General features: G+C 33.9%; 1 protein-coding gene across 25 annotated transcripts in view; it reads right to left on the bottom strand.

Annotated features, from left to right (window-relative positions):
* The window catches only part of Mef2 (myocyte enhancer factor 2), a 337,726-nt gene that overhangs the window by 59,421 nt on the left and 251,637 nt on the right, over window positions 1–26,668 (bottom strand). For 7 of the 25 annotated variants that reach the window (XM_073988142.1, XM_073988137.1, XM_073988134.1 and 4 more), the window contains exon 1: window positions 16,332–17,678. The exons of the other annotated variants lie outside the window; for them this stretch is intronic. The gene's annotated coding sequence lies outside the window, so the exon portion shown is untranslated. Of the gene's footprint in view, window positions 1–16,331; window positions 17,679–26,668 lie in introns of those variants that run through there. 25 annotated transcript variants of the gene reach the window in all.

Raw genomic sequence — 26,668 nt, forward strand, 5'->3', positions numbered from 1 at the left:
AACCCCACTTAAACAAAAATGTTGAACATTTGTGTGGGTTGACCCCAAAGAGGGGACCGATAGGACCCACTTTTGAACATAAACTAAGTTCTGAGAAAATATTTCGAAATCCAAAGTTTGGATCAAATCAGTTGCTCCGTTATTACGCTTACGTTTACCATTTTAGCGAATATTTTCGAACTTTTGTGGGGGAGCTACCGGAAGGAATGTACCTATAAGCACTGATGAGATCATGTGCCGAGGATCGAAACTAGTCCTCCCAGCCTTACCCCTTGGCGAACAATGTCAATCTTTCTCCACTAATAAATTAGTTGTTTTAAAATATTGATGTACCTAAGTTTACAACATTAAAAATTTCACGTTGGGCGCCACCTGAAGAAATGAAATTAAGAAGCCGACAAAGGCATTCGCTAAGTAATTTGAAGCAGCGTTTATTACGCCGACGAAAATCATGGTATTAGTATACCTAAATTTTTATTATTTATGTTTTCACGTTGGGCGTCACTTTACGAAGTTAATCACTTACAGCAAATTTGAATAAGCGAATATGAAAGCGACTAAAATTACACATCACGCCTCATTGCTACCTAAGTTTACAACATTAATAATTTCAAGCTGGGCGCCACTTGAAGAAGTGAAAAACTTACTTTGAAATTAAGAAGCCAACAGAGGAATTGGCGAAGTGGTTTGAATCAGCGTTTCTTGCGGCGACAAAAAAATCAAGGTAAAATGTACCTAAATTTTCATTATTTATGTTTTCACGTTGGGCGCCACTTTATGAAGTGATTCACTTACTTCGATAATTAAAAGCTAACAAAGGCTTTGATGAAGCAATTTAAGACGACGAAAATCAAAGTACTGGTGTACCTAAATTGTCATTAATTACGTTTTCACGTTGGGCGCCACTTTACCTTGGAATTACAAAGCTAATTAGGGCTATGAAAAAGCAATTTGAATCAGCAGAAATGGAAGTGACGTAAATTATTATATACTTTTCCATGTTGGGCGCCACTTTAAAAAAATGATTTATTTACTTTTAGATTACGAATTCCTGCACCATAGTAAAGCTGAAAACACATCCAACGTTTTAATACAAATTTGTGTCATTTCTGGTAGAAGAATAAAGAAAAAGTGAAACTTGGCAGCACTTTGTCTTTTATTCCTTTACCAGAAATGACACAAAACTTTACTCAAACGTTGGATGTGTTTTCAGCTTAGTCCTTTAGCGTCGCAACTCGAAATTACATCTGTTTTCTTGACAAAGCACATTGATAAGCGGAAATGGAGACTACTAAAATCAAGGTAATACATTATATATGTTTTAGCGTTGGGCGCCACTTTGAGAAATTAAGCCCTTACCTTGAAATTACGAAGCCGACGAAGACTTTGACGATACAATTTGAATCAGCGAAAATGCAGGCGACATAAATGAAGTTATTAGTGCACCAAAATGTACCTTGTAAACTTTTTCACATTGGGCGCCACTTTAAAAAGTAAAACATTTATCTTGAAATTAAGAAGCTAACAAAGGCTTTTAAGAAACAATTTGAATCAGCCGAAATTGAGTCGACATCAATTAATTTTTTAGTGTACCAAAGTTTACATTATTTAGGTTTTCACGTTGGGCGCCAATTTAAAATGTGAGTCATTTACTTGGAAATTACAACTAAGTGCTTTCACGTGGCAATTTAAATCAGCAGAAATTAAGCGACAAACATCATGTTGATAGTGTAGCTAAGTTTACATTTTTTACGTTTTCACGTTGGGCGCCACATTAAGAAATAAAGCAATTACCTAGGAATTACAAAGCTAATTAAGGCTTTGACAAAGCCATTTGAATCAGCAGAAAAAGTTTATTATTATTTAAATTTTCAATATATACTTTTCCACGTTGGGCGCCAAGTTATAAAGTGATTTATTTACTTTGAGAAGACGAATTCCTGCACTATAGGAATCATTAGCGTCGCAATTCAAAATTACAACTGTTTTCTTGACGAATCGCATTGATAGGTGGAAATGCAGGCTACTAAAATCAAGGTAATACATTGTATATGTTTTAGCGTTGGGCGCCACTTTAAGAAGTTACGCCATTACCCTGAAATTACGAAGCCGACCAAACTTCGACGATACAATTTGAATCAGCGAAGATGGTGGCAAGATAAATGAAGTTATTAGTGCACCAAAATTTACCTTGTAAACTTTTTCACATTGGGCGCCACTTTAAAAAGTAAAACATTTATCTTGAAATTACGAAACTAACAAATGCTTTTAAGAAATAATTTGAATCAGCTGAAATTGAGTCGACATAAATTAATTTATTAGGCTACCAAAGTTTACATTACGTGGGGTTTCACGTTGGGCGCCAATTTAAAATGTGAATCATTTACTTGGAAATTTCACGTAGCAATTTAAATCAGATTCAAATTAAGCGACAAACATCATGTTAATAGTGTACCTAAGTTTACATTACTTACGGTTTCACGTTGGGCGCAATTTTAAGAAGTAAAACATTTATCTTGAAATTACGAAGCTAACAAACTCTTTAAAGAAAATGTGAGTCATTTACCTTGAAATTACAAATAAATGCTTTCACGTAGCAATTTAAATCAGCAGAAATTAAGCGACAAACGAAATGTTAATAGTGTACCTAAGTTTATATTTTTTATGTTTTCACGTTGGGCGCCACTTTATGAAGTATATCACTTACTTCGAAATTAAGAAGCTAACAATGGCTTTGATGAAGCAATTTGAATAAGCGAAAATGAAGGCGACGAAAATCAAGGTATTAGTGTACCTAAGTTTGCATTATTTATGGTTTTACGTTGGGCGCCACTTTATGAAGTGTTATCACTTACTTCGAAATTACGAAGCTAACAATGGCTTTGATGAAGCAATTCGTATAAGCGAAAATGGAGGCGACGAAAATCAAGGTATTAGTGTACCTAAGTTTACATTATTTATGTTATCACGTTGGGCGCCACTTTTTGAAGTGTATCACTTACTTCGAAACTACGAAGCTAGCAAGGGCTTCGATGAAGCAAGTTGAATCAGCGTTTATTGAGGCGACGAAACTCAAGGCATTAGTGTACCTAAATTTTTATTATTTATGTTTGCACGTTGGGCGCCACTTTATGGAGTGTATCACTTATTTCGAAATTACGAAGCTAGCAAGGGCTTTGGTGAAGCAATTTGAATAAGCGAAAATGAAGGCGACGAAAATCAAGGTATTAGTGTACCTAAGTTTGCATTATTTATGGTTTTACGTTGGGCGCCACTTTATGAAGTGTAGCACTTACTTCGAAATTACAAAGCTAGCAAGGGCTTTGCTGAAGCAAGTTGAATCAGCGTTTATGGAGGCAACAAAACTCAAGGCATTAGTGTACCTAAATTTTTATTATTTATGTTTGCACGTTGGGCGCCACTTTATGGAATATATCACTTTCTTCGACATTAGCAAGCTTAGAAAGGCTTTGACGAAACAAGTTGAATCAGCATTTATTGAGGACAAGAAACACAAGGCATTAGTGTTCCTAATTTTTCATTACTTATGTTTTCACATTGGGCGCCATTTTATGGAGTGTATCACTAACTTCGACATTAGCAAACTAAGAAAGGCTTTGACGAAGCAAGTTGAATCAGCGTTTATTGAGGCGACGAAACACAAGGCATTGGTGTACCAACATTTTCATTACTTATGTTTGCACGTTGGGCGCCACTTTATGGAGTGTATCACTTCGACATTAGCAAGCTAAGAAAGGCTTTGACGAAGCAAGTTGAATCAGCGTTTATTGAGGCGACGAAACACAAGGCATTAGTGTACCTAAATATTCTTTACTTATGTTTGCACGTTGGGCGCCACTTTATGGAGTGTATCACTTACTTCGACATTAGCAAGCTAAGAAAGGCTTGGACGAAGCAAGTTGAAACAGCGTTTATTGAGGCGACAAAACTCAAGGCATTAGTATACCAAAATTTTTATTATTTATGTTTGCACGTAGGGCGCCACTTTATGGAGTGTATAACTTACGTTCATATTAGCAAGCTAAGAAAGGCTTTGACGTAGCAAGTTGAATCAGCATTTATTGAGGCGACGAAAACAAGGTATTGGTGTACATACATTTACATTATTTGTGTTTCACGTTGGGCGCCACGTTATGAAGTGAATCACTTACTTCGTTGCTAATTCCCAACCAAGTAAGAAGTCAATATTTTTGATTGATGCTTAAAATACAAACTAAGATATGTATGAATTGTTGTGTTTCTTTCAATTGTTGACAGCATTGGCTGCACTTTTGATACTGTACCGTTTTAGTTAAATACCACCCTGACCAGAAGCTGTTATCAACATAATCAATCTTAGAAAATAAAACCTCAATCAAAAACAAACATTACCACCACATATTTTGTTTTTGTAAGCAATTCGGGAGAAAAAAATGCTCTGGACCACAACTTGACACATAATAGTTTTGGGGTTTCCAATGAAAAAAAAAAACTACAGACATATTGACTACATTAAAAGTGAACAATAAATATTAACAACAAACTACAATACTCGTTTACAATACGTTGATTAGATACATTATATATAAGCCTGTTTTATTAAAAATTATTTATTGATTTATTATTTATGCAATGCGAGTTTGTAAAGTCCCGACATTAAACAAATTAAATTAAAATAATAATTATAATAATTATAATAAAAAAGTCGGAAATAAACTGACGAAATATTTGGGGGAAAACAACGAATTGATATTAATTTTATTTATTAATAAATTATGACCATAAAGCCCATCAACATAAATAATAAATATTATTTCAAATTAAAATTGAAATTTAATAGCAAAAGTTGGCCACACCGCATTATAACAAAACAGCCCGTGGTTCTACCTTTGGTAGTTAAATACTTCAGAAATACATAAGACAAACCTCCTAGTTTGTTGAAGAGGGCGGTGTGTCACATGGAAACTCTTCTCCTCTCAACATCCTTTAACACCGACAATTGCCAGCAAGAAGATTGGTCTAATGTATTTGCGAAAAATTTCACTCCCAGAGGTAGAACCGCAGGCTGTTTGTTGTGCGGTGGAAAACTTTTGTTGTTGAATTTGAATTCTAGTTTGAAAACAAACAACACAACGAACGACATTTTAATTAAATAAAGTAAAGCTTTGCCAAAAGTTTGCTTTGAGCCACTGTAAAACTGGCTTAAGATTTTATGCACCTTGCATAATATTTGTATATTTTTATGCGATTTTTATTTTCCCCCAAAAAAACATAGTAGCAGTCACATTGTTTTGATTTTCGACATTTGAAGATTTTATTTTGACAAAATACGGTTTATTAGACACTAGAAGCGGCGCCGGCGGCGGCTCGGCGATGCCTGCCTGTTAGGTGTTATCAAAACGCTGCGCTTCATCTGCCTCCCGCCACTGATGATGATGATAAGTTTCGCTGTTAATGCCAATAAATTAAGTGGGGTGGGGTGGTGGTTGGAGAAAAAAAGAGTATGGCAAAAAATATGAAATATGTATGTATGTCGTTCGTTCGTCGCCTTTCGATATGTATTCAAAAATGTTTATATTTCACAAAAAATAATAATAATATTGTTGTTATTATTTGCAATGTTGTAGTAGTGCCAGAGTTTGTTGTATTGAATTCAATTGTTGTTGGCGCTTCTGCCTCGTCTACACTACACTCACTTCTTCATTGTTGTCGTCGTGGGTTTTCTGTTCTGTTGTTGTTTGCTGTTGTTCTTGTTGTTGTTGTTGTTTTCATAACTCTTATGATAAGATAAGAAGAATGCCAACAAGAAATGATTATACCAGAGAGCCTGAACGTTAACAGCGGCGGCTGGGAAGGCCATATAGCCAGCAAACAACGGACGGAAACGTCAGTGGAGGTGTTGACACTGGCCCAATCGTGTTTTCATGCTTTCGTTTTTGTTGTTGTTGTTTTCTTTTATGCGAAAAAAGATAATCTCTTAAGCATACAAATGATTACGTCAAATTAATATGCAACATTATTAAAAAAAACAAAAAAAAAGAACAGCAAATTGTTAAGCCATTGGAAATTAGGGCTTTAGAATGAACAAAAAAATAGTAGCAGAAGCTTTGAAAATATATACCAGTCAAAATTTGTATTTTCAATGAAAATATTTCAAATTACATGTGATCAGTTGTAAAAATGCCTAAATTGACACTATATATGTTTTCACGTTGGGCGCCACTTTAAGAAATCAGACAATTACCTTGGAATTACAAAGCTAATTAAGGTTTTGATAAAGCCATTTGAATCAGCAGAAAATGTTTATTATTATTCAAATTTTCATTATATACTTTTCCACGTTGGGCGCCACTTTAAAAATTCATTTATTTACTTTGAGATTACGAATTCTTGCACCATAGTAATCCTCTTAACGTCGCAATTCGAAATTACAACAGTTTTCTTGACAAGCGTAAAGGGAGGCTTCTAAAATCAAGGTAACACATTATATATGTTTTCACGTTGGGCGCCACTTTAAGAAAGTAAGCCTTTACCCCGAAATTATAAAGCTAACAAAAACTTCAGCGATACAATTTGTATTAGCGGAAATGCAGGCGACATAAATGAAGTTATTAGTGCACCAAAATTTACATTATAAACGTATTCACATTGGGCGCCACTTTAAAAACTACAACATTTATCTTGAAATTATGAAGCTAACAAGGGCTTTGAAGAAACAATTTGAATCAGTCGAAATTGACTCGACATAAATTAATTTATTAGTGTACCAAAGTTTATTATTATTTATGTTTTCAGGTTGGGCGCCAATTTAAAATAAGAGTCATTTATTTGGAAATTACAAGTAAATGATTTCACGTAGCTATTTAAATCAAATTAAGCGACAAACATCACGTTAATAGTTTATCTACGTTTACATTATTTAAGCTGAAAACACATCCAACGTTTGAGTAAAGTTTTGTGTTGGGTGTTGAGAAAAAAACAACAGGGCGACGCCGACACCAAAGTCCAGCGTTGATATGTTTGCCGGCATTTATTTCAAATGAATTTGAATTTTTCGGCATCACGCCGAACAGTGTAAAAACGCCAAAACGACACAAAACTTTACCCAAACGTTGTATGTGTTTCCAGCTTTACGGTTTCAAGTTGGGCGCCATTTTAAGAAGTAAAACATTTATCTTGAAATTACGAAGCTAACAAAGGCTTTTAAGAAACAATTTGAATCAGCCGAAATGGAGTCCACATAAATTAAGTTATTAGTTTACCTAATTTTATTGTTATTTATGTTTCCATGTTGGGCGCCAATTTAAGATGCGAGTCATTTACTTTGAAATTAAAAATGCTTTCACGAAGCAAAAATCGACAAAAATCAAGCGATAAACATCACCTTAATAGTTTACCTACGTTTTCATAATTTATGTCTTCACGTTGGGCGCCAATCTATAAATTGAATCACTTCCTTCGAAATTAAGAAGCTAACAATGGCTTTGATGAAGCAATTTGAATAAGCGTAAATGGAGTCGACGAAAATCAAGGTATTAGCGTACCTATGTTTGTATTATTTATGTTTTCACGTTGGGCGCCACTTTATGATGTGTATCACTTACTTCGAAATCACGAAGCTAGCAAGCGCTTTGACGATGCAAGTTGAATCAGCGTTTATTGAGAATACGAAAAGCAAGGTATTGGTGTTCATAGATTTACAATATTTGTGTTTGCACGTTGGGCGCCACTTTAAGAAATTAAACACTTATTGTGGAATTTAGAAACTAACAAAGGGTTTCACAAAGCAGTTTGAATCAGTAGAAATGGAGGCGACGCAAATAAAATTATTAAAGCACCTAAATTTACGTTATACACGTTTTCACCTTGGGCGCCATTTTAAAAGATTAATCGTTTGCTTAGAAATTTAGAAGCTAAAAAAGGCTTTAACTAAGCACTTTGAATCAGCAAAAATATAGGCGACAAAAATCAAGATATTAGTGTACATATGTTTACACTAGATATGATTTCACGTTGGGCGCCACTTTATAAAGTGAATCACTGATTTCGTATTAGGAAGCTAACAAAGGCTTTGATGAAGCACTGATGAGTCCGCGTTTATTGAAGCGACGAAAATCAAGACGTTAGTGTATCTAAATTTTCATTATTTGTGTTTCCACGTCGGGCGCCACTTTAAGAAGTGAAGGATTTAAAGGCTTTGATGAAGCAATTTAAATCAGCAGAAATGGATGTGAGGAAAATGAAGGTATCAGTGTACCTAAATTTACATGAATTATATTTTCACGTTGGGCGCCACTTTAAAAAATGATGCATTTACCTTGATATTAGAAGCTAACAAGCAAATTAAAATAAGAGGAAATGTTTGTGGATGTTCTCCGCCGAAGATATTTTTAAATAGCTTCTTCAAAAAAAAAAAAAAAAAAAAAAAATATATATGACCGAACAACAATCGTCGGCTCGAAGTATAAGGGTGACCAAAGAAAAAACTTCAATGAAAAGTTTTTTCTTTGGCAACCTCACACAACCCCCTTATACTTCGAGCTAACTTTTGATGTTTTGGTATAAAAAGTTTTTTGTTAAGAAGTTATGAAAAATAACTTTGGTGCAGAATATCCACAAACAAGGGAACTGATTAGATCCTTGTGGCGAGGATCGAAACTAGTCTTCTCTGCCTTACCCCTTGGCAATCAATGCCAAACTTTCTCCACTAATAAATTAGCTGTTCTAAAATATTAGAACAACAACAATGGTATTAAGACAGACTGTGCTGATTAAACAAAATTACATTATTGCTTTATTTTAAATATATTTTGAAAATTTCAGGTCAATCAGAGATAAATTGAGAGAGATATGAGTGTTGAAAGAAAACAATTCTCTCGCAGCTAAAAAGGTTGCTTCTTTGGTTACTATAACTGTCTGTGGGGGTTGTGGAAGGCAACCCCTTAAATTTAATAAGTTTTTTGTATAATTCACATGTGAGTTTTTGCACAAATTTTTAACTTAATTACTTGGAAATGTTATCAGAAAACAACAAAAACAACAAGTCTCAACAGAAAGCAGTGCATAATGATTACAAATTTTACAGGAAGTCTACTCTTCTTCGTTGAGTAATGATAAAACATATGCTCACTTTATATATTACACTTTGAGAAATTTACAAGTTAGAATAAACTATGAAAATTATTTTAATTACAAAAAATAAATAAATAATAAAAAATAAAATAAAATTAAAAAATGTTGTAAAATAAGAAAAATATATTTCGTACTGAAAAAATATTTTTATTTATTTATTTTTGTTTCAACAACAAATAAGAAAAAAATTACAAACATAAGGAGATTTCTGAGTGAAATCGGACACTTATTTAAAAAGCGGTTTTTGATTTCCCTAATTTTCAGATTTTTTTTGAGCAAGGGTTACAGAGTTATCGCGCTTTGAAAAAACTATATGCAAAGAAATACTCATAACTTCTTTTATATTGGCTCAATTTGAAAAAAATCTTGTTTGTATTTTTTGTTTTTTTTTATCAGCTATTTAATAAAAAATAGCACAGTGGGATTGGATGCAGCTTTCGCGATTTAATATTTAAACCCAATTTTTAAAAATGATTGTACTCTTTGATTTTCTGGAAATTTTTTGTGTATTAAACTACGATCAATTATCCCCATATATAAATATTTATATAAAAATATTAGTTTATTTTTTTTCTTTCCAAAAAAATAAAAAAAAAAAATCGAAATTTCAAAGTAATACCTTTCGACGTTAAGGCCTCAAGCCAGAAACTAAACTTTTTAGTTTTAATAAAATTTATTTATAATAAAATTGAAATTTCTTTCAAACTAATAAATAATTACAATTAAAAATTAAATAATTTTCCACTTTCTAAAAAATAAAATAGGAAGTAAATAAATAAAATTTTGAAGCATTTGTTATACATAAATACACATATTATCTTTACAATTTGTTTGTTTTATTATTGTCAAAAAAATGAAATGAATCGCAGCCAGCACATACTTATTATGCAAATTAAAATGAAAGAGTGTGTATGTGAAAAAATTGAAACAAAATCATCATAAAGTAAAATTACCAATGGAAAATCGTTGTTGCTAGTGAACGAACAATGATGAATGAATGAACTGCCGTGGTTACGGTCATACAACTGATAAATTGTGGCAGAAGCAGTTCGGTTCATACATTCAATTTCATACAGAAAATAAAAGCAAGGATATTGACAAAAAACATAATGTTAAGGGCCATGCAAATGAAATGGCATGGAACCTTTTAAAATGGAAATTATCGGAAACATATGTGCATTTATATTTAACAAAACATTTCCTCAAACAAATCTGTGAACATTAAATATACCAATATTTCCCAATAACCATTGAAATTTTGCACATTTTCCAATTGGTTGAATGTTTAGAAGCAGGTATTAAAAGTGACGGTATTCAGGTAGACAAATAATTGAAAATGAGAAAAAAAATAAATAAATGGGAAACACCCCAATTTTAATCTGACTGACCATTATACTATTTTTCATATTTTCTGGTAACACCATTAGATTTTAAGGGAAATTAACAATATTTCGAAATGCGACGGTGCAAAAATATCATCACCAAAATTCGCATTATTTATTCTTTCACGTTGGGCGCCACTTTAATAAATTAATCAATTTGACATTAAAAAAACTAAGAAAATATGTAGTTTAAGATCGGTAGCGAATGCAGCACGACAACTAATACGTCTTTCTAAATGTACATTTATTAGTTTTTCACGTTGGTCGTCATTTAAAATTAATAAAGTCTGTAGTTTCAGATCGAATGCCACGTCAACATAGAAGCCCAATCAATCAATTTGGGGAAGAGACGACAAAAATCAAGGTATTGGTATACCTAAGTTTACATTATAAATGGTTTCACTTTGGGTGCCACTCAGGGTTTAAAATGCTAACGCCTAATTAGCAAAAGCACCGAATATTTGCAGCTCTGCCTGCTAAAATTTCTTCGAAATATGTTTAGCAACAATGAACAACGGCAACATGTAGCAACAAATTTCACAAAAATATTGCTAGCGATTCTGATGCTATTTGATATTGTTGCTATATTAAAACAGCATCGGACACGCATACTCATATTTTGCAGCACACATGACCAACACATATCAGAAAAGAGAATAAGCAACAAAGTTTCAACGGCTTAGCCAGGTTTTCAGCAAACAATTGTTTTTGAGATCAGGGTTACCAGTGTAATGCATTCAAAATCACGATATAATTAAATAATTAGTATGATGGAGGCATTTTGACATCAAATGTCACCTTTTTTATTACTACGTTGGCAACTCTAATCACAAAAACACCCTCGGTTGCTTATTCGCTGCGACGAATGGTCAGCCAACTGCTAAATATGTAGCGTGGTTGTCGATTATGCCTAACAAAAAAAGATTAGGTGTAAAAAACGAAATAAGCAAATATGTACAATAATAAATATGCGGTTGGTTGCTTATTTAGCCCTGAGTGTCAATATTGTGTAGCAGTTGAAGTGTACAGCTAATGCTAATGTTTTTAGATGCTGGCTTTTACACCCTGGTGCCACTTGAAGTGAAGTGAAGCACTTACTTTGAGACTAAGGAGGTAAAAAAAGCCTTGGACGAAGCAATTTGAATCAGAGTTTATTGGGCGACCAAAATCAAGATATTGGCGTACCCAAGAGTTTACATTTTACTTGTTCCCGTACTTTATTAAATGGCAAAAATTTTACAAAATCGTAAAAGCGGCGAACGACTCCCATATAAAATGTGCTGTGTTTTGGTGCAAGGGAACGCAAAATGTGCAAATGTGGTAAAAATTGTAAAAACATTTTATTCCGGGGACACAACTTTTATTTATGTCTAAGTTCTTACATTGCCCGCCACTTGAAGGAATGAAGCTAAAGCTAAGAAAGGCTTGGACTAAGAAATTTGAATTCACAGAACTGTAGGCGATGAAAATAAAATTATATAAACTTATATTATTTATGTTTTCACGTTGGACGCCACTTTAAGAACTTTGGAAGTAAACAGCTGGTAACAAAGTCATTAACTGTAATTTAGGGTTTCATTAAACTACACGACTCTCGTTTGATGGTATGGGGTTTAAAACGTACGTTAGACCCCACATACAGTTAAGTTCAGAATCTATGCATCATTTAACCCATTTAGCGCCGAGATTTTTTTTTTTTGCAAAAAAAAACTTAAAATTTTATATGAAAATGATATTTTTGGGAGATTTTTGGAATTTATTAAAAAAATAATTTTTTTTTCTTTAACCCGAATGGCTTTCCTGCAATCGTGCCTTCTTTTAAACATGCCGAAAACTTTGAAGGGTAATATAGGCGTGTTTTTACATGACAATCCCTTGGTTTTTGATTGAGAAAATACTCTTACTACATTCTTAACAACTCCACGAAGTTAAATGAATGTAACATTTTTGATTAAATTTTTATGGCGTATTTAAATTTTTCATCAAGAGTTAAAAATTACTAAAAAGTCGATTTTTTTGAATTGCTTGCGTTTTACACCAAATGCGTGGAAATGTGTACGACAAGTGAAACTTTTTAAGTGTGGAATGGCAGATAACAGACAACACTATAACAAAATGCAAATAACCCCACAAAAATATGCGAAAATACCCGAGTTTTACGTCACATCTATAATATCAGATGAGATGCTTAACCAATATTGAACCGTTGCTATAATATTGGCCGAATGTGTTTAGAATTTCAGTAGACATTATTATTTAATACTCAGAAATATGAACAAATAGTAAGACCACAAAAAAACATTAGTGTTAGATAACAAATACTCAGACATTTCGGGACATACATATATCTCAGAAAGTAGTGGATATCCCCTATCAAAAAAACTATATAAAGTTGTAATAATGATCACAACGACTATCCGCTATTAACACTTCACTTATCTTTTAATTTTTGCAGAGTTGCCTTGCAAGAATGGACCGACACAGTCCGTCTTGGAACTGGATCTAATTTTGTGACTTATTGGTTATAGCGTATATGTATATGTATGTACACCCGCCTGGCATGCTGGATGATTGGGATACACTCATTGATATAAGTAAGTCTCCCTTGTCCCTTCTGGGCTGTTATAGTCGAATACTTATCATGTGATTTAAGTTGGTTGCCGGAAGATTTGTTTGTGCTTTTGGGTCATTGTGTCAGGGAGCGTCAGAACGCAATGAAAATGAAAATTTCATAACAATCATCGAAGTAAACTTTGATTTTATATAATAAAACTGTGAACTTATGTAAGGGAAGTGTCGGAAGGAGTAGTCCGATAGCGTCCATCTTCGTACTTGAATTATGTTTGAGCGAAATATTAATATTTTGTGGCCCTTTTTGGTCGTATAAAAAAAATATATTTGGATTAAAGCTCAAACGTGTTGCGTAGGAGGTACCTGAAGGAATGCATCGGCATAGACCATTTTGGATAGACAGACCTTAAACTGCACTTAAACAAAAATTTTGAACTTTTGTTGGGAAGGTACCCTAAGGAGTGGGCCGATATAGTCCATATTCGAACCTTATATATGATTCGCAGAAATATTTTGATGGGTAAAGAATGGACCAAATCGGTTACTGCCATCGCGAGTTATCGTGCACACCATTTTAGCGAAAAGTTTTGAACTTTTATTGGGGAGGTACCCGATATGATCCATTTCCGAATTTAAACTAAGTTTGGATAAAATATTACGAAGCACAGTGGTTCACAAATCGATTTTCCTGGCCAAAACCCCATTTGTTTCGTCACCGATTGTTAATTCCTATATGGGATTCGATAGTAAACATATTGAAAATAAGGAAACCAAAAATTAGGTCAAAATATTGGAAGGCTTCCATGGCGTGCTCCTAAAGAAAAAAGATTATAATTTTTTCGCAATTTTGGAGAAAGAAAATAAAACAAGAAATTTCTGGAGAAAGAAATAAATAGTTAATTCTCAGAAACTTTAATAGATATTGTGTTCATCATTTTTTGTTAGGTAGGTTGTATTTGTCTTTAAGAACCGTTTCAATAAATTACTTTGGCGTTTACACGAAGTGAGCTATTTTATTTTTCATCAGGTACTAAATTTTAGAGAAATTTTAAGTTTAATGGACTAGAACTTTTAGGGAACAGCTTGAAACAAACTTCCGTTTACACAGAATTATGCCAGAAAGTGTCCTCTTGTATTCTATATATACTTTTATACGCGTCACGTACCGTCCGTTTAACAATTTTTCAATTTTTTGAAATTGCATGGGTAAAAATGTGTGTTTTTTCTATACCGTTTCCCATAAAAATTATAGCTTTTTTACATAAATGTACATTTTATAATATATGAGTTTTTATAAGAGTTATATGAACAACAAAACAAACAAAATTAAATTTTTTAAGAAAAATTTTTTTTTAATAAAATTTTTTGAAATTTTTTTCCCAAAAAACTTTTTTTTTTTATTTTTTACTTTATGGTTTGTTTATTGGTGTTTGACATTTTTTAAATAGTTAGAATATATGAAAAACTCAAAAACACTCATATTATGATGCAAGATATCAAAAAACTCAAATTTTTAACTTTGGCCTTGAATTCCTCTGCAACTATTAAATCGAATTCAAATGCTTTTTAATGCATCGGAAAGCTGATTATGTTAACTGTTGACTAAACAAAAAATATCTCTATCCGTTCAAAAGTTAAAAACGATTCAGAACCACTGTGCGAAGTCCAAATGGGTTTATTCGCTTGAGAGTTTTCGTGTGCCCCAGCCATAGGGTTTTTATACCTTTCGGGTCATTTTCTTCTGATGTACAATATTGCCCATGAAAAAAACTTGTACCGTCCTAATGGGGGCAGCGAATACAAGTTGTCACAAGAAAAATCAAAGAGATTTTGTGCGGCAGGTGCCCGAAGAAGTGGACCGATATAGTCAATATTCGATTTATGATCTATATCTCGCAGATATATTTCGATGTGCAAAGTATGGACCAATGAATGATATGAAACATCTTCGAACTTAAACTAAGTTTGGACTAACTATAAAAATATTGTGTATAAACTTTGTCATTCCGTTTGTAACACATCGAAATATTCGTCGGAGACCCTATAAATGATATATATTCTTGATCAACATAGAATTCTAAGACAATTTAACGATTTCCGCCTTTTCGTCCGTCTGTCTCCTGAAATCAAGATAAAGCTTGCAATATCTTCTAAGATGTTTGTATTTTCTATATCAGTTGGTTATATCGGCATCCTTTTATATGGAACCCATCTTTCAGAAATTTGGAGTTTAGTTTTCTGTAGGGGCATAAAATTTATGAACCCATAAAACGGTATCGTCCGATTTTCGACATTTTAAATTTTATTTTATCAACTGGGGGTAGGTCAGCAATTAATTATAACTGCCATATAACGATACCGTACGATTTTTTGAGGTATATTTACATTTACATACAATTTTTTTTAAGATTAAAAAAAATCGCATACAACAGTACCGTCCGGTTTTATGTGTTTCGAGCACATTTTTTGATCGAAATTGCAGAAAAAAACTTAATTCGGTGAATTCTATATGTATATAGGGTCATATTTTGGATGGTACAAAGATACCGGAATACCAAAAATCCTTAAACCCTTAAGGGCACCAATTTTCCCCTAAAACAAATCCGAAAACTTCTTTAATAAATTTTATTCGCATCACTGGTATCGCATCTGTCTATGGGACATTTAAATTCATCACAGCAGTTATTCGTGTTTCCCTTCAGCTATCTGGTGATTTTTTCACTGATTTAAGACGATTTTGCCATAAATAACAATTTGGAATTTTTGTAGGTTGAACATGTTTGCCTACATAGGCCCATGCTCTTGTACTCAAGTGCAGGAATATTTTTGAAATCGTTATGGCTATAATTTGGTCGTGCCATAAAAACTTATAACTGCACCGTCCGGTTCATATTTTATGCAATTTTTTTAAACAGAGTTGTTTGGTTATTTTTTATTGCCTCCACAAACATCCCAGTCGGTAGTTTACAAGGGAGACTTCTCACATTTGGAATACTTTCTTCAAATTTATTAATTAATTAATTTATTTTTTTTTTTTTTTTGTTTAATATCAATTACTTTTTTTTACTTTTTCCCTTAAAAAAATGTATTAAAAGCGCTGCATTTTAAATCGATATTTTTGATTTTAAAAAATTCTTTTCATTCACACAAAAAAGTGTACACATTGTCTAAACTTGTTTGAAATTTATTTTATCGGGATTGTTCTTTTCAACACTATATAAAATAATCATTTTATTTTAAACTTACATTTTTAAAATTCTCTTTTAAAACTTTTTATTGTTTTGTAGATATAATCCAGTGGATTTTTTGTTGTTGTAAATTATGATGATATGTTTTAAACACAAACAATTGTTGTTGATTTTATTTTATTTCTGCTTATAAATGCTTTAGATTTATTTTAAAATTTAAATTATTTTTTTTTATTTGTTAAAATTTTGTTTCTTAAAGAAACTTTAAAAAAATAGTTTTGAACAAAAATTGTTTTCAACTTTTCAAGTCATCACCACATTGTTATGTTTAATAAATTTTTTGTTTTTCTTGATTTAATATTATTATTATTATATCATTAATGTTGGGCACATTTGTTTATTTTGTTTTATTGTTTTGTTGATAATTTATTTTTTTGTGAAATATTTTTTTATTTTTATTGCATACCACAAACGAAAGTTGAGGAAAAAATCGCCAAAAATAATTCATAACAATTCAACACAAAATTTGTTGTTGTTGTTATTTTTAAATATTTTGTTTTGTTTGGATTTATTTTTAATTCGCATAGATTTTATTTATTTTTTTCCTTCTTTATTTTTGTGATTTAAAAATAAGCAATAATTATTTTTAATTTTTTTCTGTTATTTTTAGTCCAAACAAACAATTACGACGAGCTATTGTTGTTTGCCGCCGCCGTCGATGATATTGTGGTGGGGGGGATTTATGACCCTCCTCTCTCTTTTTACCCGATAAAGGGTTTTGTTTGTTGATGGCATTTGATTAGAGCAAAAAAGTCTAACTTCATTTGAATTTTTGTAAAAATAATTAACACAAATTTAGAAAATTATTTTTGTTTTTCCTTCAGGTTGCCCCGAGTGTGGCCGGCCGTAGTTTACCGTTTCAGCGAGTGTTTTCGGATCGTCGGTTGGTATATTTTTAAAACTGCACGCGTTTCTTTTCTAAAGATTCACAGACACCCGAAAACAAAATAAGAAAAATCAAAAAACTACAAAAAAACGAAACAAAATTTATTCGCTTGGCATTCTTCGTCATTCGATGGATACGGAGGAGAAGGAGGCGGCAGCCTTATGTCGCGCTCGAAAGGTGATGCGGCGTATAAATGAGAGTGTACGGCGGCTGCTGTATGGATGGATGGCTGTGTTTATTTATTTTTAATAATAATTTCTTCTTTTTTTGTGAAATTTTGCGCGTCACGTCTCGAAAAGAGTTCCGTACTCGAATGAAACCGTATTGTTGTGTTACGAAAATTTTTATAAAATTAACTCAAACGGCAACGAGAACAACACAGCACCGCAGACACACCGCAGAACAGAAGACGGAAAAGAAGAACAACATACGGCGACGGCTGACGACGAAGAACGCCGTGTAGTATAACACGAAGAATGACGATGGCAGTGTTGTTGTACGACAGGCAGCAGGCAGTCACGGTAACAGTAGCGCAGCAGAGATTTCATGTGACGGAGTGTGTGTGAGTCCACCACACACATGAATTTTGTTGTCGTTGTACCGTTATGCCACCACAAGTGAGAGAGAGTATATAATGAGTGAGAATCGCTTGCTCCTCAAAAGAGGCACAATACAAAAACATTCAAATTCCTATTAGGATATCAACTAAATGTGTGTGTGTGAAAGTGTGTAAAGCGGAAAATCCCAATGTGTTTAACGCTGGCAATACATATCCTGCACAACACAAACACACACGTCTTTAAAGAAGAAGCTTAAGGCAAACATCCCGGAATTCAAATTGTCCTCCATATCCCTCAGTTTAATGATTGCCTGTTGTTGATGGTCATGCAAAACACATGTTGTCTGCCTACCCATTGTTGTGACGCCAATGGGAAACTTTCGTGAGAGCTGAGAACATTTTACTCAGTGAGAAAAACAATTTCAACTCAAAACATTACCCAAAGCAGAAAGAAAAAAATAATAACTAAAGAAAAAACAACATCAACAATTGTTATCGCTTTCTGTTGTTGTTGTTTCTGTTGTTTTTATTGCAAACATAATGAAATCGGCAATGAAAAGGTTGGTGGGTAAACATCATTTGCTAATCGAAAATCGTATGTATAAACTCCAAAGGTAAGATCCCGACCTGTGCATTTGTGCGTTTTTTCGGAAGTCGTTTGCACTACGTGTATGACATTGCGCTATTCAATTTGAAGAAGACCTTTACAAGGTCTTCTATCCATAGAAGACATCTGGAAGGTGTTTTATCCATAGAAGGCCTGTAAAAGGTTTTCTATCCATAGAAGACCTGAAAAAGATCTTCTATCTATTGACGACCTTTCGAAGGCCTTTTTAAGGTCTTCTGCCTACGGCAGCTTATAGAAGGTATTCTATCAACAGAAGATATTCTATCCACAGAAAACCCATAAAAGGTATTCTAGAAGGTCTTCTATTTAGAGAAGTAGAAAGTATCTACAGAAGGCCTATAACGAGACATGTGGAAGATCTTCTGTCTACATAAGTTCAATAGAGTGTTTCCTACCTACCAAAGGCTTGTAAGAGTTTTTTTTTACCTATAGAAGGTATTCTGCCTGCAGAAGATCTGTAGAAGATCTACCAATGGAAGACCTGTAGAAGGTCCCCTATCTATAAGATCTTCTACCTATATAAGACCTGTAGAAAATCTTCCACCTTCTACATGTAACCAATCTAGGAAGTTCTTTTCTTTTGTTCTTTTGAAGACCTGCAGAACATCTTTGAAAGGTGTTCTATCTATAGAAACAAGTAAGTACGTATCAGTCAGCTGTGCTGACGGAGAAATACCCTCAGCCACTGACCATGAAAAAAAAAACAACAAAACCAAACCAAACATAATAATTATGCCGTATATAAAATATATTGATTTTATATCACGAGTTTGGTTTAAAATCTGTGGGTACCGTAACGTGGGCTTATACCAAATCATTGATATATACCAAACATTTTTGGCAACCAAACTTCCTCATAAAGGTTTCAAAATATTAAAGTTTGAAAGAAATTTTTGAAAAAGTTTTAGAGTTATCTTGCACATGTCCGACAGGGTTTTGAAGCTTTTGGGCCATTATCTTAGGAAGTATTGACTTACTCCGGAACAAAATGTACCATTGTAAAGGAGGCCGCTCCAACAATCTACTGAAAAAGAGTCAAAACGATGCGAGAGGAGCTCCTAAACTTCACTTTATCCGAATTTTGTGTGGGAGGTACACGAAGGAGTGGACCGATATAGTCTATATTTTAATCCCATGCTGGACTGGATGAAATAATATGATGCGCTAAGCCTGCATCAATCAAAAACTCCCTGCGAGGATTATCTTGCGGATTTGCCATTTTGGTTGGTGCCGTCAGGGTTTCTTGGAGCTTTTAGGCCAATATCTCAGGAATTATTGATTTACTCCGGCAAAAAATTGCACCGTCGTAAAGCGAGCCACAAAAAAAAATTACTGAAAAAAATTTCAAAACTATCCGTGAGGAGTTCTTAAACTTCACTTTATCCGAATTTTGTGTGGGCGGTACCCGAAAGAGTGGACAGATATAGTTCATATTCGAACCAGATCTATATCTGGAAGGAATAATACGATGTGCAAAGTTTCCAAATCGATTGCTCCCTTCGAGAGTTATCGTTCAGACCATTTTACAGAAAAATGTTGAACTTTTGTGGGGGAGGTACCAGAAGGAGTGGACCGATATGGCCCATTTTCGAACTTAAACTATGTTTGGACAAAATATTACGATACCCAAAATTTGGTTCGAATTGGTTGAACTGTTCGAGAGTTATCGTGCGCACAAGCCAGACAGACAGACATTTTTCGTATCAAAGTGTAGCCTAAAGGCTGAGAGTATAAACATGTATAAGATCGCCTGTTTATTGAAGACCTATAACAGGCCATAAAAGGACCTGAAGGTGTTCTATTTATAGAAGACCTGTTAAGGTCTTCTATCTTCTAGAATACCTTTTCCAAAAAAGTTTTTTATCTATAGAAGACCTACAGACTTTACTATGTCTATAGAAGACCTTAAAATGACCTGTAGAAGGTGTTCTAATTATAGGAGACCTGTAGAAGTTCTTCTACCTATAGAAGACATGTAGAATGTGCTCTATTTATTGAAGTCTCCAACCTTTAGAAGATCTTCTACCTATATAAGACCTGTAGATGTTCCACTTTCTGTGGAAGGTATTCTCTCAATAGAAAAACTGTAGATGGTGTTCCACCCATAGAAGACATGTAGTAGGTCTCCTATCTGTAGAAGGATTTCTATATATAGAAGACCTGTTGAATGTGTTCTATCTATAGAAGATCTTGAACCTACAGAATACACGCAGAAAAATATATGTTTCGATCCAAACAAATATTTGTTTGGGACTGATTGCAAACAAATATATGTTTGGATCCAAACATAATTTGTTTGTGTCCAAAGAAATATATGTTTGCAACATTTTGTAACATATCTCATTTCATTTTATGTTAGAACATAGTTTTTATGGATGGAGAGTATTTTTGTTAAAGAGAGTAACAACAGGGCTCTCACAGCTGCGGAATGCTGGTTTATAATAAAGAGATGTGCGTATGGTGTAATGCGTAAAACACGTGTGTTTCGTGCTTTGTTGTTGCTAAACAACGTAGCAAGCGAAGAGGAAAAAAATGGTATTAATTATGTTGGTCTGTTTTCATCAGTGTTCTTGAGAACATCGTTGAGTAAAGACGGTAAAGTGAGTGAATAAATCAGTGTTTCGTCTTTTCTTAAAGAAATTGTGCTCTTTAGTAAATTAAATAAATGTCCAATACATTTTATAATTGAACCAAAAAGGTCAATGGAAATGTTTGTTTTGTATATTGTTGAAGATTCAATCTCATTTGATTGTTTAAGCTGGAGTATTCCCCCAATGGCTTAACTTCATTTATTACCCTTTATTACAGAGAGTAATGTTTTTCAAAACGAACTGACAGTGCTGCAAAATTTTACTGATCGCTACCAATATCATGATTTCATGCCGGCGCACAGTGGTCGAAATCACTGATCTAGCGGCGCGAAATTATTAACTTGGAAACGAATGGAGATATCTTCTGAAACTCAGTCTGTGTCCGTGGGTAATAATGTACTAAATATGAACAACATCGGCTAATATGTTGGTATGGCCACCATATAACGGTGCCTCCTGATATTCGTTATTTTGAGGATTTAAGCCACCATTTTCTTCCAAATTAGTTGTAATTTGGTACTTAGGGTTTCTAGTGATCACTAAACCTTTCCACGGAAAATTGTGGACATAGGTCCACGTGTGGGTATAGGCCCCTTTTAAGGTTCCTCCCGATTTTCAGTATTTTCTGGGTTTAAAGCTACATTTTCCGGCCAAATTAGGTGTAATTTGGTATTTGGGGTTCCCAGTGGACACAAACATTATCCACCAAACATTGTAGACATAGGTCTACGTTTTGATATTGTCCCAATATAACGGTACCTCCCAATATTCGGTATTGTTAGGATTTTGTCTACATTTTCAGACCAAATAAGCTGAATTTTGGCATAGGAGGTTCTCTATGGTTATACATCTTCTCTACCAAAAATTGTGCACATTGGTCTACATTTTGATATAGCCCCCATATAGCTGTACCGACAGATTTTGGGTATTTTGAGGATTTAAGCTATATTTCAAGACCATTTATCAGCAAGATTTGCAGCTATTTGCAGCTAAATTGTGGTTATTCGGAATCTAGGAAGTCCAATTTAATTAGTAAAAAAATTGGACTGAACCTCAAGGGTCCTTGGTAGTTACGCTCCATTCAACAAAAGTATATTGGACTGAAACCACAAAAAAATAATAATTTTTGAAAATTTATTGGTACATAACTATGTAACTTCAGGCCCCAAACATTCTTTTTTAAATTTAACTTACACCCTCCCCTATCAATAAAAAATAAACCTTGCTTAGTTTTATTACGAATTTATTTAACAATTAAACAAATATGACATCAGGTTTTTATCAACAATTTTGTTAAAATCTGATGCATCAAAATTTTTTGCACTTCACAGTGAATAACTGAGTGAATATTTACAACAACAAAAAAAGTAAAAACAAAGTTTTAGTCAGCAGAGTGTCTGTAGTCGGTACAATGGAAAACATTTCGCAATGTTATACTTTGATTTTTTGACTTTCGCGCCGCTAGATCAATGGTTTCGACTAGTGTGTGGCGAAGGGAATTATCAATTGGTTTCTCAGCTTTTTGAAATGATGCCTTTTTTACCGAAAAACCGAACTCTTTAAGTGTCTAGTATTCTCAAATAAATGAGAATCACGCTCACTTTTCGGCTTTTCCAAAAAACATCAGAACAAAAATATTTGCAAACAACTATCAGCACGTATCAAATCCTCATTACAAACCTCCTTTCCCACCCATTAGTTTAACATGGCATGTCGCGCGAAATATCTGGTTATTTTGTAACCAATGAAATAAGTACTCAGAATTTACTCAGTATCTACTTATTTCAGTGGTAACAAAATAACCAGATATTTCGCGCGACATGCCCTTGTTAAACTAATGGGTGGGAAAGGAGGTATGTAATGAGGATTTTTGCTGGGTAAAACCCATCGAGTTCTGTAAGTTGAAAAACATCATCACAGTTGCCTGTGAGGAAATATTTTATTTGATTGGTAATTACACCAATACATTTTTCATATACATACATAAATATGTATATTTGAAATATGGATGTACCTATTTATTACATTATATAATCATTTAATTCCAGATGCCGATTTCCCGCTGACGATTTCAACTTTGAAGAAAATGTGTTTTATTTCACAACTAAGAAGAAGCGTTCAACAATGTTTCTATATAATTTTTTCCTTTTTAAAGTGCGACTTTTTATAATTTATTTTATTCAGTTTTTCTTTTATTAAAGTGTGTTATTTATTTCCTTGGAATTTTGTATGTACCTATGTGTCTATGTTGCTTTGCTTTTTTCTATGCCCTTCAATAAAAAACAATACCATTTATAAATGTGTTTACATGTTAGAAATAGCCAGTGAGCGCTTGCTGAGAACAAGTGAGCATACATTTCAATGTGTTTCACATTGACATTTACGCTCCCTTGCTCTCAGTGTTCTCATGTGTTCGTTTTTTGTGGCTTTTGGGTTTGTATTTGTTTGCACCCAAACATATATTTGTTTGCAGGACCCAAACATATGTTATGCTTGGGACTGCTTGCAAACAAATATATATGTTTACTGCAAAATATGCTTGGGACATATGTTAGAAATGCCATTTTTTTCTGTGTGTACCTATAGAAGATCTTTTACTTTTATAAGACCTGTAGAGGATGTTCCACCTATAAAACACCTATAGAAGGTATCCTATCCGTAGATCTCCAACCTATAGAATATCTGTAGAAGGTCACCTATCCTCTAGAAGGTCTTCTATCTGTAGAAGAGTTATAGAAGGTCTTTTATTTGCAGAAGTCCGATGTAAGGTTTTCTATTTACAAAAGACCTATGTAAGGTTTTCTATCTGTAGAACCCCTCTAAAAGGTCTTCTATCTGTATAAGACCTATAGAAGATCTTATATCTGTTGAAGACCTATATAAGGTCTTCTGGCTGTAGTAGACCTATATAAGGTCTTCTGGCTGTAGAAGACCGGTATATCTGTAGAAGACACTTAGAAAGCCTTCTAGCTGTAGAAGTCCTATAGAAGATCTTCTATATGAAGAATACCTATAGAAGTTCTTCTATCGTTAGAAACCCTATACAAGGTATTTTATCTGTAGAAGACATATAGAAGATCTTCCAACTATAGAAGGGTTTCTATCTGTAAAAGCTCTATAGACCTATAGAAGACCTGTAGAATGTCTTCTACATATAGAAACCTGTAGAATATCTTCTACCTATAAAAGACATGTAGATGGTCCCTACCTATGGAAGCCCTAAAAATGCCCTCTTTTCATTGAATATCCTTAGAAGGTTCTTTAGAAAATCTTCTGTCTATTGAAGACCTCAATAAGCCAATAGAATGCCTGTAGAATGTCCTCCGTAGAATATTTTAGCTTGGTTGGTCTGAAGGTCATAGAAACAAATTTTTTAAAATATCCACGCTTAGTTGGTGTCTCCAAAGGTCATGGAAAGATTTTTTTTTTAAATATCCATGCTTAGTTGGTGTCTGCGAAGGTCATGGAAACTATTTTTTTTTAATATTCGCCCTTATTTGGTGTCTCCGAAGGTCATGGAAACTATTTTTTTTATATCCACGCTTAGTTGGTGTATCTGAAGGTCATGGAAACAAGTTTTAAAAATATACACGCTTAGTTGGTGTCTCCGAAGGTCATGGAAACTATTTTTTTTATATCCACGCTTAGTTGGTGTATCCGAAGGTCATGGAAACAAGTTTTAAAAATATACACGCTTAGTTGGTGTCTCCGAAGGTCATGGAAACTATTTTTTTTAAATATCCATCGCTTAATTGGTGTATCCGAATGTTTAAAAAATCCACGCTTAGTTGCTCTGAGGGTTGTCATGGAAAAATATTTTGTTAAAAAATTTGAATTTGTTTTAAAAGTCCACGTTTCGGTGGAGGCTTCGAGGTCAGGGAAAAATATTTGTTTAAAAAGTCCACGCTTCGGTGGAGGCTTCGAGGTCAGGGAAAAATATTTGTTTAAAAAGTCCACGCTTCGGTGGAGGCTTCGAGGTCATGGAAAAATATTTGTTTAAAAGTCCACGCTTCGGTGGAGGCTTCGAGGTCATGGATAATATTTGTTTAAAAAATCCACGCTTCGGTGGAGGCTTCGAGGTCATGGAAAAATATTTGTTTAAAAAATCCACGCTTCGGTGGAGGCTTCGAGGTCATGGAAAATATTTGTTTAAAAAATCCACGCTTCGGTGAAGGCTTCGAGGTCATGGAAAAATATTTGTTTAAAAAATCCAGCCTTCGGTGGAGGCTTCGAGGTCATGGAAAAATATTTGTTTAAAAAATCCACGCTTCGGTGGAGGCTTCGAGGTCATGGAAAAATATTTGTTTAAAAAATCCACTCTTCGGTGGAAGCTTCGAGGTCATGGAAAAATATTTGTTTAAAGAGTCCACGCTTCGGTGGAGGCTTCTAGGTCATGGAAAAATATTTGTTTAAAAAATCCACGCTTCGGTGGAGGCTTCGAGGTCATGGAAAAATATTTGTTTAAAAAATCCAGGCTACGGTGGAGGCTTCGAGGTCATGGAAAAATATTTGTTTAAAAAATCCACGCTTCGGTGGAGGCTTCGAGGTCATGGAAAAATATTTGTTTAAAAAATCCACGCTTCGGTGGAGGCTTCGAGGTCATGGAAAAATATTTGTTTAAAAAATCCACGCTTCGGTGGAGGCTTCGAGGTCATGGAAAAATATTTGTTTAAAAAGTCCACGCTTCGGTGGAGGCTTCGAGGTCATGGAAAAATATTTGTTTAAAAAATCCACGCTTCGGTGGAGGCTTCGAGGTCATGGAAAAATATTTGTTTAAAAAATTCACGCTTCGGTGGAGGCTTCGAGGCCATGGAAAAATATTTGTTTAAAAAGTCCACGCTTCGGTGGAGGCTTCGAGGTCATGGAAAAATATTTGTTTAAAAAGTCCACGCTTCGGTGGAGGATTCGAGGTCATGGAAAAATATTTGTTTAAAAAATCCACGCTTCGGTGGAGGCTTCGAGGTCATGGAAAAATATTTGTTTAAAAAATCCACGCTTCGGTGGAGGCTTCGAAGGTCATGGAAAAATATTTCTTTAAAAATCCACACTTCGGTAGTGCCTTCGAAGGTCATGGAAAAATATTTCTTTAAAAATCCACACTTCGGTAGTGCCTTCGAAGGTCATGGAAAAATATTTCTTTAAAAATCCACACTTCGGTAGTGCCTTCGAAGGTCATGGAAAAATATTTCTTTAAAAATCCACACTTCGGTAGTGCCTTCGAAGGTCATGGAAAAATATTTCTTTAAAAATCCACACTTCGGTAGTGCCTTCGAAGGTCATGGAAAAATATTTCTTTAAAAATCCACGCTTCGGTAGTGCCTTCGAAGGTCATGGAAAAATATTTCTTTAAAAATCCACGCTTCGGTAGCGCCTTCGAAGGTCATGGAAAAATATTTCTTTAAAAATCCACGCTTCGGTAGTGCCTTCGAAGGTCATGGAAAAATATTTCTTTAAAAATCCACGCTTCGGTAGTGTCTTCGAAGTTCATGGAAAAATATTTCTTTAAAAATCCACGCTTCGGTAGTGCTTTCGAAGGTCATGGAAAAAAATTCTTTAAAAATCCACGCTTAGTTGCTCTGAGGGTGGTCATGGAAAAATATTTGTTTAAAAAAAATCCACGCTTAGTTGCTCTGAGGGCGGTCATGGAAAAATATTTGTTTAAAAAATCCAC

The sequence above is a fragment of the Musca autumnalis genome, unplaced genomic scaffold (assembly GCF_047663935.1).
Source record: "Musca autumnalis isolate F117 unplaced genomic scaffold, ASM4766393v1 scaffold_5, whole genome shotgun sequence".
Classification (NCBI taxonomy): domain Eukaryota; kingdom Metazoa; phylum Arthropoda; class Insecta; order Diptera; family Muscidae; genus Musca; species Musca autumnalis.